Raw genomic sequence first — 14,643 nt, forward strand, 5'->3', positions numbered from 1 at the left:
ATCTGCATGTACATGGAATTGTCTACAAAGCTATCTCTTTACACATGGAAATAACTACACCGCTATCTCTATAAACATGGAAATATCTACACCGCCATCTGGATGAACATGGAAATATCTGCACCGCCATCTGTACGAACATATAAATATCTACACCGCAATCTGTATTAAGATGGAGATATCTACACCGCTCTCTGTATAAACCTGGAAATATCTACACCGCTACCTGTATAAACATGGAAATATCAGCACCGCTATCTGTATGAACATGGAAATATCAGCCCCTCTATCTGTATGAACATGAAAATATCTACACCGCTATCTGTATGAACATGGAAATATCTACACCACTATCCGTATGAACATGGAAATATCTTCACCGCCATCTGTTTGGACATTGATATATCTACACAGCCATCTGGATGAACATGGAAATATCTACACCGCTATCTGTATGAACATGGATATATCTACACAGCCATCTGGATGAACATGGAACTATCTACACCGCTATCTGTATGAACATGGAAATATCTACACCGCTATCTGTGTAAACATGAATACATCTTCACCGCCATCTGTATAAACATGGAAATATCTACACCGCTATCTGTATGAACATGGAAATATCTATACCGCTATCTGTATGAACATGGATATATCTACAAAGCCATCTGGATGAACATGGAAGTATCTACACCGCTATTTGTTTGAACATGGAAATATCTACAGCGCTATCTGCAAGAAAATGGAAATATCTACACAGCTATCTGCATGTACATGGAATTGTCTACAAAGCTATCTCTTTACACATGGTAATAACTACACCGCTATCTCTATAAACATGGAAATATCTACACCGCCATCTGGATGAACATGGAAATATCCGCACCGCCATCTGTACGAACATATAAATATCTACACCGCAATCTGTATTAAGATGGAGATACCTACACCGCTCTCTGTATAAACCTGGAAATATCTACACCGCTATCTGTATAAACATGGAAATATCTACACCGCTACCTGTATAAACATGGAAATATCAGCACCGCTATCTGTATGAACGTGGAAATATCTACACCGCTATCTGTACGAACATGGAAATATCTACACCGCTATCTGTATGAACATGGAAATAGCTACACCGCTATCCGTATGAACATGGAAATATCTACACCGCTATCTGTATGAACATGGATATATCTGCACAGCCATCTGGAAGAACATGGAAATATCTACACCGCGATATGTATGAATATGGAAATATCTACACCGCTATCTGTATGAACATGGAAATATCTACAACACTATCTGTATGAACATGGAAATATGTACACCGCTATCTGTATGAACATGGAAATATCTTCACCGCCATCTGTATGAACATGAATATATCTACACAGCCATCTGGATGAACATGGAAATATCTACACCGCTATCTGTATGAACATCGAAATAGCTACACCGCTATCTGTATGAACATGGAAATATCTGCACCGCTATCTGTATGAACATGGAAATATCTACACCGCTATCTGTATGAACATGGAAGTATCTTCACCGCCATCTGTATGAACATGGATATATCTACACAGCCATCTGGATGAACATGGAAATATATACACAACTATCTGTATGAACATGGAAATATCTACACCGCTATTTGCATGAAAATGGAAATATCTACACAGCTATCTTCATGTATGTGGAAATGTCTTCAAAGCTATCTCTTTACACATGGAAATAACTACACCGCTATCTCTATAAACATGGAAATATCTACACCGCCATCTGTATGAACATATAAATATCTACACCGCCATCTGTATTAAGATGGAGATATCTACACCGCTATCTGTATAAACCTGGAAATATCTACACCGCTATCTGTATAAACATGGAAATATCTACACCGCTATCTGTATAAACATGGAAATATCTACACCGCTACCTGTATAAACATGGAAATATCAGCAACGCTATCTGTATGAACATGGAAATATCTACACCGCTATCTGTACGAACATGGAAATATCTAAACGGCTATCTGTATGAACATGGAAATAGCTACACCGCTATCTGTATGAACATGGAAATATCTACACCACTATCTGTATGAACATGGAAATATCTACACCGCTATCTGTATGAACATTGATATACCTACACAGCCATCTGGATGAACATGGAAATATCTACACCGCTATCTGCATGAACATGGAAATATCTACAAGGCTATGTGTGTAAATATGCATACATCTTCACAGCAATCTGTTTAAACATGGAAATATCTACACCGCTATCTGTATGAACATGGAAATATCTAAACCGCTATCTGTTTGAACATGGAAAAATCTACACCGCTATCTGCATGAAAATGGAAATATCTACAGAGCTATCTGCATATACATGGAAATATCTACACAGCTGTCTCTTTACACATGGAAATAACTACACCGCTATCTGTATGAACATGGAAATATCTACACCGCCATCTGTATGAACATGGAAATATCTGCACCGCCATCTGTATGAACATATAAATATCTACACGGCCATCTGTATTAAGATGGAGATATCTACACCGCTATCTGTATAAACATGGAAATATCTACACTGCTACCTGTATAAACATGGAAATATCAGCACCGCTATCTGTATGAACATGGAAATATCAGCCCCTCTATCTGTATGAACATGGAAATATCTAAACCGCTATCTGTATGAACATGGAAATATGTACACCGCTATCCGTATGAACATGGAAATATCTTCACCGCCATCTGTATGAACTTGGATATATATACACAGCCATCTGGATGAACATGTAAATATCTACACCGCTATCTGTATGAACATGGAAATAGCTACACCGCTATATGTATGAACATGGAAATAACTACACCACTATCTGTATGAACATGGAAATATCTACACCGCTATCTGTATGAACATGGAAATAGCTACACCGCTATCGGTATGAACATGGAAATATCTACACCACTATCTGTATGAACATGGAAATATCTACACCGCTATCTGTATGAACATGGATATATCTACAAAGCCATCTGGATGAACATGGAAATATCTACACCGCTATCTGTATGAACATGGAAATATCTACACCGCTATCTGTATGAACATGGATATATCTACACAGCCATCTGGATAAACATGGAAATATCTACACCGCTATTTGTTTGAACATGGAAATATCTACAGCGCTATCTGCAAGAAAATGGAAATATCTACACAGCTATCTGCATGTACATGGAATTGTCTACAAAGCTATCTCTTTACACATGGAAATAACTACACCGCTATCTCTATAAACATGGAAATATCTACACCGCCATCTGGATGAACATGGAAATATCCGCACCGCCATCTGTACGAACATATAAATATCTACACCGCAATCTGTATTAAGATGGAGATACCTACACCGCTCTCTGTATAAACCTGGAAATATCTACACCGCTATCTGTATAAACATGGAAATATCTACACCGCTACCTGTATAAACATGGAAATATCAGCACCGCTATCTGTATGAACGTGGAAATATCTACACCGCTATCTGTACGAACATGGAAATATCTACACCGCTATCTGTATGAACATGGAAATAGCTACACCGCTATCTGTATGAACATGGAAATATCTACACCGCTATCTGTATGAACATGGATATATCTGCACAGCCATCTGGAAGAACATGGAAATATCTACACCGCGATATGTATGAACGTGGGAATATCTACACCGTTATCTGTATGAACATGGAAATAGCTACACCGCTATCTGTATGAACATGGAAATAACTACACAACTACCTGTATGAACATGGAAATATCTACACCGCTATCTGTATGAACATGGATATATCTACACAGCCATCTGGATGAACATGGAAATATCCACACCGCTATCTGTATAAACATGGAAATATCTACACCGCTATCTGTATAAACATGGAAATATCTACACTGCTACCTGTATAAACATGGAAATATCAGCAACGCTATCTGTATGAACATGGAAATATCAGCCCCTCTATCTGTATGAACATGGAAATATCTAAACCGCTGTCTGTATGAACATGGAAATATCTACACCGCTATCCGTATGAACATGGAAATATCTTCACCGCCATCTGTATGAACTTGGATATATCTACACAGCCATCTGGATGAACATGGAAATATCTACACCGCTATCTGTAGGAACATGGAAATAGCTACACCGGTATCTGTATGAACATGGAAATAACTAAACCACTATCTGTATGAACATGGAAATAGCTACACCGCTATCTGTATGAACATGGAAATAGCTACACCGCTATCTGTATGAACATGGAAATATCTACACCACTATCTTTATGAACATGGAAATATCTACACCGCTATCTGTATGAACATGGATATATCTACACAGCCATCTGGATGAACATGGAAATATCTACACCGCTATCTGTATGAACATGGAAATATCTACACCGCTATCTGTGTAAACATGCATACATCTTCACGGCCATCTGTATAAACATGGAAATATCTACACCGCTATCTGTATGAACATGGAAATATCTACACCGCTATCTGTTTGAACATGGAAATATCTACACCGCTATCTGCATGTAAATGGAAATATCTACAGAGCTATCTGCATTTACATTGAAATATCTACAGAGCTATCTCTTTACACTTGGAAATAACTACACCGCTATCTGTATGAACATGGAAATATCTACACCGCCATCTGTATGAACATGGAAATACCTGCACCGCCATCTGTATGAACATATAAATATCTACACGGCCATCTGTATTAAGAGGGAGATATCTACACCGCTATCTGTATAAACATGGAAATATCTACACCGCTATCTATATAAGCATGGAAATATGTACACCGCTACCTGTATAAACATGGAAATATCAGCACTGCTATCTGTATGAACATGGAAATATCAGCCCCACTATCTGTATGAACGTGGAAATATCTACACCACTATCTGTATGAACAAGGAAATATCTACACCGATATCTGTATGAACATGGAATTATCTTCACCGCCATCTGTATGAACATGGATATGTCTGCACAGCCATCTGGATGAACATGGAAATATCTACATCGCTATCTGTATGAACATTGAAATAGCTACACCACTATCTGTATGAACATGGAAATATCTACTCCACTATCTGTATGAACATGGAAATATCTACACCGCTATCTGTATGAACATGGAAATATCTTCACCGCCATCTGTACGAACATGGATATTTCTACATAGCCATCTGGATGAACATGGAAATATCTACACAGCCATCTGCATGAACATGGAAATAGCTACACCGCTATCTGTATGGACATGGAAATATCTACACCGCTATCTGTGCAAACATGCATACATCTTCACCGCTATCTGTACAAACATGGAAATATTTACACCGCTATCTGTATGAACATGGAAATATCTACACCGCTATCTGTTTCAACATGGAAATATCTACACCGCTATCTGCATGAAAATGGAAATATCTAAACAGCTGTCTGCATATACATAGAAATATCTACAAAGCTATCTCTTTACACATGGAAATAACTACACCACTATATCTATAAACATGGAAATAACTACACCGCCATCTGTATGAACATGGAAATATCTGCACCGCCATCTGTATGAACATATAAATATCTACACCGCCATCTGTATTAAGATGGAGTTATCTACACCGCTATCTGTATAAACCTGGAAATATCTACACCGCTATCTGTATAAACATGGACATATCTACACCGCTATCTGTATAAACATGGAAATATCTGCACCGCTACCTGTATAAACATGGAAATATCAGCACCGCTATCTGCATGATTATGGAAATAGCAACACCGCTATCGGTATGAACATGGAAATATCTACACCACTATCTGTATGAACATGGAAATATGTACACCACTATCTGTATGAACATGGATATATCTACACAGCCATCTGGATGAACATGGAAATATATACACCGCTATCTGTATGAACATGGGAATATCTACACCGTTATCTGTATGAACATGGAAATAGCTACACCGCTATCTGTATGAACATGGAAATATCTACACCCCTACCTGTATGAACATGGAAATATCTACACCGCTATCTGTATGAACATGGATATATCTACACAGCCATCTGGATGAACATGGAAATATCTACACCGCTATCAGTATGAACATGGAAATATCTACACCGCTATCTGTGTAAATATGCATACATCTTAATCGCAATCTGTTTAAACATGGAAATATCTACACCGCTATCTGTATAAACATGGAAATATCTACATCGCTATCTGTATAAACATGGGCATAACTACACCGCTACCTGTATAAACATGGAAATATCAGCACCGCTATCTGTATGAACATGGAAATATCAGCCCCTCTATCTGTATAAACATGGAAATATCTACACCGCTATCTGTATGAACATGGAAATAGCTACACCGCTATCTGTATGAACATGGTAATATCTACACCACTATCTGTATGAACATGGAAATATCTACACTGCTATCTGTATGAACATGGAAATATCTTCACCGCCATCTGTATGAACATGGATATATCTACACAGCCATCTGGATGAACATGGAAATATCTACACCGCTATCTGTATGAACATGGAAATAGCTACACCGCTATCTGTATGAACATGGAAATATCTACACCGCTATCTGTATGAACATGGAAATATCTACACCGCTATCTGTATGAACATGGAAATATCTTCACCGCCATCTGTATGAACATGGATATATCTACACAGCCATCTGGATGAACATGGAAATATCTACACAGCTATCTGTATGAATATGGTAATATATACACCGCTATATGTGTAAACATGCATACATCTTCACCGCTATCTGTATAAACATGGAAATATCTACACCGCCATCTGTATGAACATGGAAATATCTACACCGCTATCTGGTTGAACATGGAAATATCTACACCGCTATCTGCATGAAAATGGAAATATCTACACAGCTATCTGCATGTACATGGAAATGTCTACAAAGCTATCTCTTTACACATGGAAATAACTACACCGCTATCTCTATAAACTTGGAAATATCTACACCGCCATCTGGATGAACATGGAAATATCTGCACCACCATCTGTATGAACATATAAATATCTACACCGCCATCTGTATTAAGATGGAGATATCTACACCGCTATCTGTATAAACCTGGAAATATCTACACCGCTACCTGTATAAACATGGAAATATCAGCACCGCTATCTGTATGAACATGGAAATATCTATACCGATATCAGTACGAACATGGAAATAACTACACCGCTATCTGTATGAACATGGAAATAACTACACGGATATCTGTATGAACATGGAAATATCTACAACACTCTATGTATGAACATGGAAATATCTACACCGCTATCTGTATGAACATGGATATATCTACACAGCTATCTGGATGAACATGGAAATATCTACAACGATATATGTATGAACATGGGAATATCTACACAGTTATCTGTATGAACATGGAAATTGATACACCGCTATCTGTATGAACATGGAAATATCTACACCACTACCTGTATGAACATGGAAATATCTACACCGCTATCTGTATGAACATGGATATATCTACACAGCCAACTGGATGAACATGGAAATATCTACTCCGCTATCTGTATGAACATGGAAATATCTACACCGCTATCTGTGTAAATATGCATACATCTTCACCGCAATCTGTTTAAACATGGAAATATCTACACCGCTATCTGCATGAAAATGGAAATACCTACAGAGCTATCTGCATATACATTGAAATATCTACAGAGCTATCTCTTTACACTTGGAAATAACTACACCGCTATCTGTATGAACATGGAAATAACTACACCGCCATCTGTATGAACATGGAAATATCTGCACCGCCATCTGTATGAAAATAAATATATCTACACGGCCATCTGTATTAAGAGGGAGATATATACACCGCTATCTGTATAAACATGGAAATATCTACACCGCTATCTATATAAGCATGGAAATACCTACACCGCTACCTGTATAAACATGGAAATATCAGCACTGCTATCTGTATGAACATGGAAATATCAGCCCCACTATCTGTATGAACGTGGAAATATCTACACCACTATCTGTATGAACATGGAAATATGTACACGGATATCTGTATGAACATGGAATTATCTTCACCGCCATCTGTATGAACATGGATATGTCTGCACAGCCATCTGGATGAACATGGAAATATCTACATCGCTATCTGTATGAACATTGAAATAGCTACACCACTATCTGGATGAACATGGAAATATCTACACCACTATCTGTATGAACATGGAAATATTTACACCGCTATCTGTATGAACATGGAAATATCTTCACCGCTATCAGTATGAACATGGAAATATCTACACCGCTATCTGTGTAAATATGCATACATCTTAATCGCAATCTGTTTAAACATGGAAATATTTACACTGCTATCTGTATAAACATGGAAATATCTACACCTCTATCTGTATAAACATGGGCATATCTACACCGCTACCTGTATAAACTTGGAAATATCAGCACCGCTATCTGTATGAACATGGAAATATCAGCCCCTCTATCTGTATGAACATGGAAATATCTACACCGCTATCTGTATGAACATGGAAATATCTACACCACTATCCGTATGAACATGGAAATATCTTCACCGCCATCTATATGAACATGGATATATCTACACACCCATCTGTATGAACATGGAAATATCTACACCGCTATCTATATGAACATGGAAATAGCTACACCGCTATCTGTATGAACATGGTAATAGCTACACCACTATCTGTATGAACATGGAAATATCTACACCGCTATCTATATGAACATGGAAATAGCTACACCGCTATCTGTATGAACATGGAAATATCTACACCGCTATCTGTATGAACATGGATATATCTACACAGCCATCTGGATGAACATGGAAATATCTACACAGCTATCTGTATGAACATGGTATTATATACACCGCTATATGTGTAAACATGCATACATCTTCACCGCTATCTGTATAAACATGGAAATATCTACACCGCTCTCTGTATGAAGATGGAAATATCTACACCGCTATCTTTATAAACATGGAAATATCTACACCGCTACCTGTGTAAACATGGAAATATCAGCACCGCTATCTGCATGAACATGGAAATATCAGCCCCTCTATCTGTATGAACATGGAACTATCTACACCGCTATCTGTATGAACATGGAAATATCTACACCACTATCCGTATGAACATGGAACTACCTTCACCGCCATCTATATGAACATGGATATATCTACACAGCCATCTGGATGAACATGGAAATATCTACACCGCTATCTGTATGAACATGTAAATAGCTACACCGCTATCTGTATGAACATGGAAATATCTACACCACTATCTGAATGAACATGGAAATATCTACACCGCTATCTGTATGAGCATGGAAATATCTTCACCGCCATCTGTATGATCATGGAAATATCTACACAGCCATCTGGATGAACATGGAAATATCTACACCTCTAACTGTATGAACATGGAAATAGCTGCACTGATATCTCTATAAACATGGAAATATCTACACCTCTTTCTGTATAAACATGGAAATATCTACACCGCTATCTGTGTAAATATGGAAATATCTACACCGCTATCTGTGTAAACATGGAAATATCTACAACGCTATCTGTGTAAACATGGAAATATCTACACCACTCTCTCTATAAACATGGAAATATCTACACCGCCATCTGTATGAGCATGGAAATATCTACACCGATATCTGTATGAACATGGAAATATCTACCCCGCCATATGTATGAACACAGAAATATTTATACCGCCATCTCTAAACACATGGAAATATCTACACCGCTATCTGTATAAACATGGAAATATCAACACCGTTATCTGCATGAAGATGAAAATATCTACACCGCTATCTTCATAAACTTTGAAATATCTACACCGCCATCTTAATAAACATGAAAATACACCGCCATCTGTATGAACATGGAAATATCTACACTGCCATCTCTATAAACATGAAAGTATCTACACCGTTCTCTGTATAAACATCGAAATATTTACACCGCCATCTGTGTAAATATGGAAATATTTCCACCGCTATCTGTGTAAACTTTTAAATATCCACACCGCTATCTCTATAAACAAGGAAATATCTACACAGCCATCTGTATAAACATGGAAATATCTACACCGCTATCTCTATAAACATGGAAATATCTACACGGATATCCCTATAAACAACTAAATATCTACACCGCTATGTGTATAAAGATGGAAATATCTACTCCGCTATCTGCGTAAACATGGAAATATCTACACAGCCATCTGTTTAAACATAGAAATATGTACACCGCTATCTGTGTAAAAATGGAAATATCTACACCGCTACCTGTTTAAACATGGAAATATCTACACAGCCATCTGTATAAACATGGAAATATCTACACCGCTATCTGTATAAACATGGAAATATCTACACTGATATCTCTATAAACATGGAAATATCTACACCTCTTTCTGTATAAACATGGAAATATCTACACCGCTATCTGTGTAAATATGGAAATATCTACACCGCTATCTGTGTAAACATGGAAATATCTACAACGCTATCTGTGTAAGCATGGAAATATCTACACCGCTCTCTCTATAAACATGGAAATATCTACACCGCCATCTGTATGAGCATGGAAATATCTACACCGATATCTGTATGAACATGGAAATATCTACCCCGCCATATGTATAAACACAGAAATATTTATACCGCCATCTCTAAACACATGGAAATATCTACACCGCTATCTGTATAAACATGGAAATATCAACACCGCTATCTGCATGAAGATGTAAATATCTACACCGCTATCTTCATAAACTTGGAAATATCTACACCGCCATCTTAATAAACATGAAAATACACCGCCATCTGTATGAACATGGAAATATCTACACTGCCATCTCTATAAACAAGAAAGTATCTACACCGTTCTCTGTATAAACATCGAAATATTTACACCGCTATCTGTGTAAACATGGAAATATCTCCACCGCTATCTGTGTAAACTTTTAAATATCCACACCGCTATCTCTATAAACAAGGAAATATCTACACAGCCATCTGTATAAACATGGAAATATCTACACCACTATCTCTATAAACATGGAAATATCTACACGGATATCCCTATAAACATCTAAATATCTACACCGCTATGTGTATAAAGATGGAAATATCTACTCCGCTATCTGCGTAAACATGGAAATATCTACACAGCCATCTGTTTAAACATAGAAATATGTACACCGCTATCTGTGTAAAAATGGAAATATCTACACCGCTGTCTCTATAACCATGGAAATATCTACACCGCTATCTGTATAAACATGGAAATATCTACACCATTATCTGAGTAAACATGGAAATATCTACACCGCTATCTGTGTAAACATGCAAATATCTACACCGTTATCTCTATAAACATGGAAATATCCACACCGTCATCTGTATGAGCATGGAAATATCCACACCGCCATCTCTATAAACATGGAAATATCTACTCCATTATGTGTATAAAGATGGAAATATCTTTACCGCTATCTGTATAAACATCTAAATATCTACATCCCCATCTGTATGAACATGGAAATGTCTAAAACGCCAACTCTACAAACATGGAAATATCTACAGCGCCATCTGTAGGAACATGAAATATCTACACCGCTTTCTGTATAAATATGGAAATACATACACCGCTATCTGCATAAAAGTGGAAATATCTCCACCGCTATCTGCATAAACTTGGAAATATCTACACCACAACCTGTGAAAACATGGAAATATCGACACTACCAACTGTAGGAACATGGAAGTATCTACACCACTATCTCTATGAACATGGAAATATCCACACCGCTATCTGTATAAACATGGAAATATCTTCACAGCCATCTGTAGGAACGTGTAAATATCTACACCGTTATCTGTATACACATGGAAATATCTACACCGTTATCTGTATACACATGGAAATATCTACACCGCCATCTGTACAAACATGGAAATATCTACACCGCTATGTGTATAAAGATGGAAATATCCCCACCGCTATCTGTATAAAGATGGAAATATCTACACAGCCATCTGTAGGAACATTTCAATATCTACACCGTTATCTGTATACACATGGAAATATCTACACCGCTATTTGTATAAACATGGAAATATCTACACCGCTATCTATGTAAACAAGGAAATACCTACACCGCTATCTGTGTAAACATGGAAATATCTACACCACTATCTGTACAAACATGGAAATGTCTACACCGCTATCTGTGCAAATATGGAAATACCTACACCGCTATCTGTGTAAACATGGAAATATCTACAGCGGTATCTCTTAAAACCTGGAAATATCTACACCGTTATGTGTATAAACATGGAAATATCTTCACCGCCATCTGTATGAACATGGAAAAATCTACACTGCCAACTATATAAAATGGAAATAGCTACACCGCCATCTGTATGAACACGCAAATGTCTAAACCTCCAACTCTATAAACATGGAAATATGTACAGCGCCATCTGTATGAACATGGAAATATCTACACCGCTTTCTGTATAAACATGGAAATATCTACACCGCTATCTGCATAAACTTGGAAATATCTACAACGCTACCTGTGTAAACATGGAAATATCTACACCACAAACTGTAGAATCATGGAAATATCTACACCACTATTTGTGTAAACATGGAAATATCTACACCACTATCTGTGTAAACATGGAAATATCTTCACCGCCATCTCTATAAAAATGGAAATATCTTCACCGCCATCTGAATCAACATGGAAATATCTACACCGCCATCTGTATGAACGTGGAAATATCTACAGTGCAATCTCTATAACGATGGAAATATCTACAACGCCATCTGAAGGAACATGGAAATATCTACACCGCCAACTCTGTAAACATGGAAATATCTACACCGCCATCTGTAGGAACATGGAAATATCTACACCGCCAACTCTGTAAACATGGAAATATCTACACTGCCATCTGTAGGAACATGGAAATATCTACAATGAGATCTCTATAAACATGGAAATATCTACAACGCCATCTGTAAAAACATGGAAATACGTACACCGCTATCTGGATAAACATGGAAATATCTACACCGCTATATCTATAAACATGGAAATATCTACACCGCCAATTGTATGTAGAAGGAAATACCTAGAGCACCATCTGTATTAACATGGAAATATCTACAACGCCATCTGTAGCAACATGGAAATGTCTAAAACGCTATCTCTATAAACTTGGAAATATCTAAAACGCTATCTGTATAAACATGGAAATATCTACACTGCTATCTCTATAAACGTGGAAATATCTACACCGCTATCTGTATAAACAAGGAAATACATACACCGCTATCTGTATAAACATGGAAATATCTACACCGCTATCTGTATAAACATGGAAATATCTACACCGCTATCTGTGTATACATGGAAATATCTACACTGCTATCTGTATAAACATGGAAATATCTACAACACTGTCTGTGTAAACATGGAAATATCTACACCGCTATCTCTTAAAACATGGAAATATCTACACCGTAATGTGTATAAACATGGAAATACCTACACCGCTATCTGTATAAACATGGAAATATCTACAACACCATCTGTAGGAACATGTAAATATCTAAACCGACAACTCCATAAACATGGAAATATCTACACCGCCATCTGTAGGAACATGGAAATATCTACACCACTTTCTCTGCAAACATGGAAATATCTTCACCGCCATCTGTATAAATATGGAAATACGTACACCGCTATCTGGATAAACATGGAAATATCTACACTGCTAAATCTATAAACATGGAAATATCTACACCACTTTCTGTGTAAACATGGAAATATCTACACCACCAACTGTAGGAACTTGGAAATATCTACACCGCTATCTCTATAAACGTTGAAATATCTACAGAACTATGTGTACACACATGGAAATAAATACAACGCTATCTGTATAAACATGGATATATCTACACCGCTATCTGTGTAAACATGGAAATATCTACACGGCTATCTGTATAAACATGGAAATATCTACACCGCTATCTGTATAAACATGGAAATATCTACACCGCTATCTGTATAAACATGCAAATATCTACACAGCCATGTGTATAAACATGGAAATATCTACACCGCTATCTGTATAAACATGGAAATATCTACAGGGCCATCTGTATAAACATGGAAATAACTACACCGCTATCTGTATCTACATGGAAATATCTACACCGCTATCTGTATAAAGATGGATATATCTACACCGTTATCTGTATGAACATGGAAATAACTACACCGCTATCTCTATAAACATGGAAATATCTACACTGCTATCTGCATAAACACGGAAATATCTAAACT

Source organism: Gorilla gorilla, chromosome 11 (assembly GCF_029281585.2).
Source record: "Gorilla gorilla gorilla isolate KB3781 chromosome 11, NHGRI_mGorGor1-v2.1_pri, whole genome shotgun sequence".
In the NCBI taxonomy this organism is placed as follows: Eukaryota; Metazoa; Chordata; class Mammalia; order Primates; family Hominidae; genus Gorilla; species Gorilla gorilla.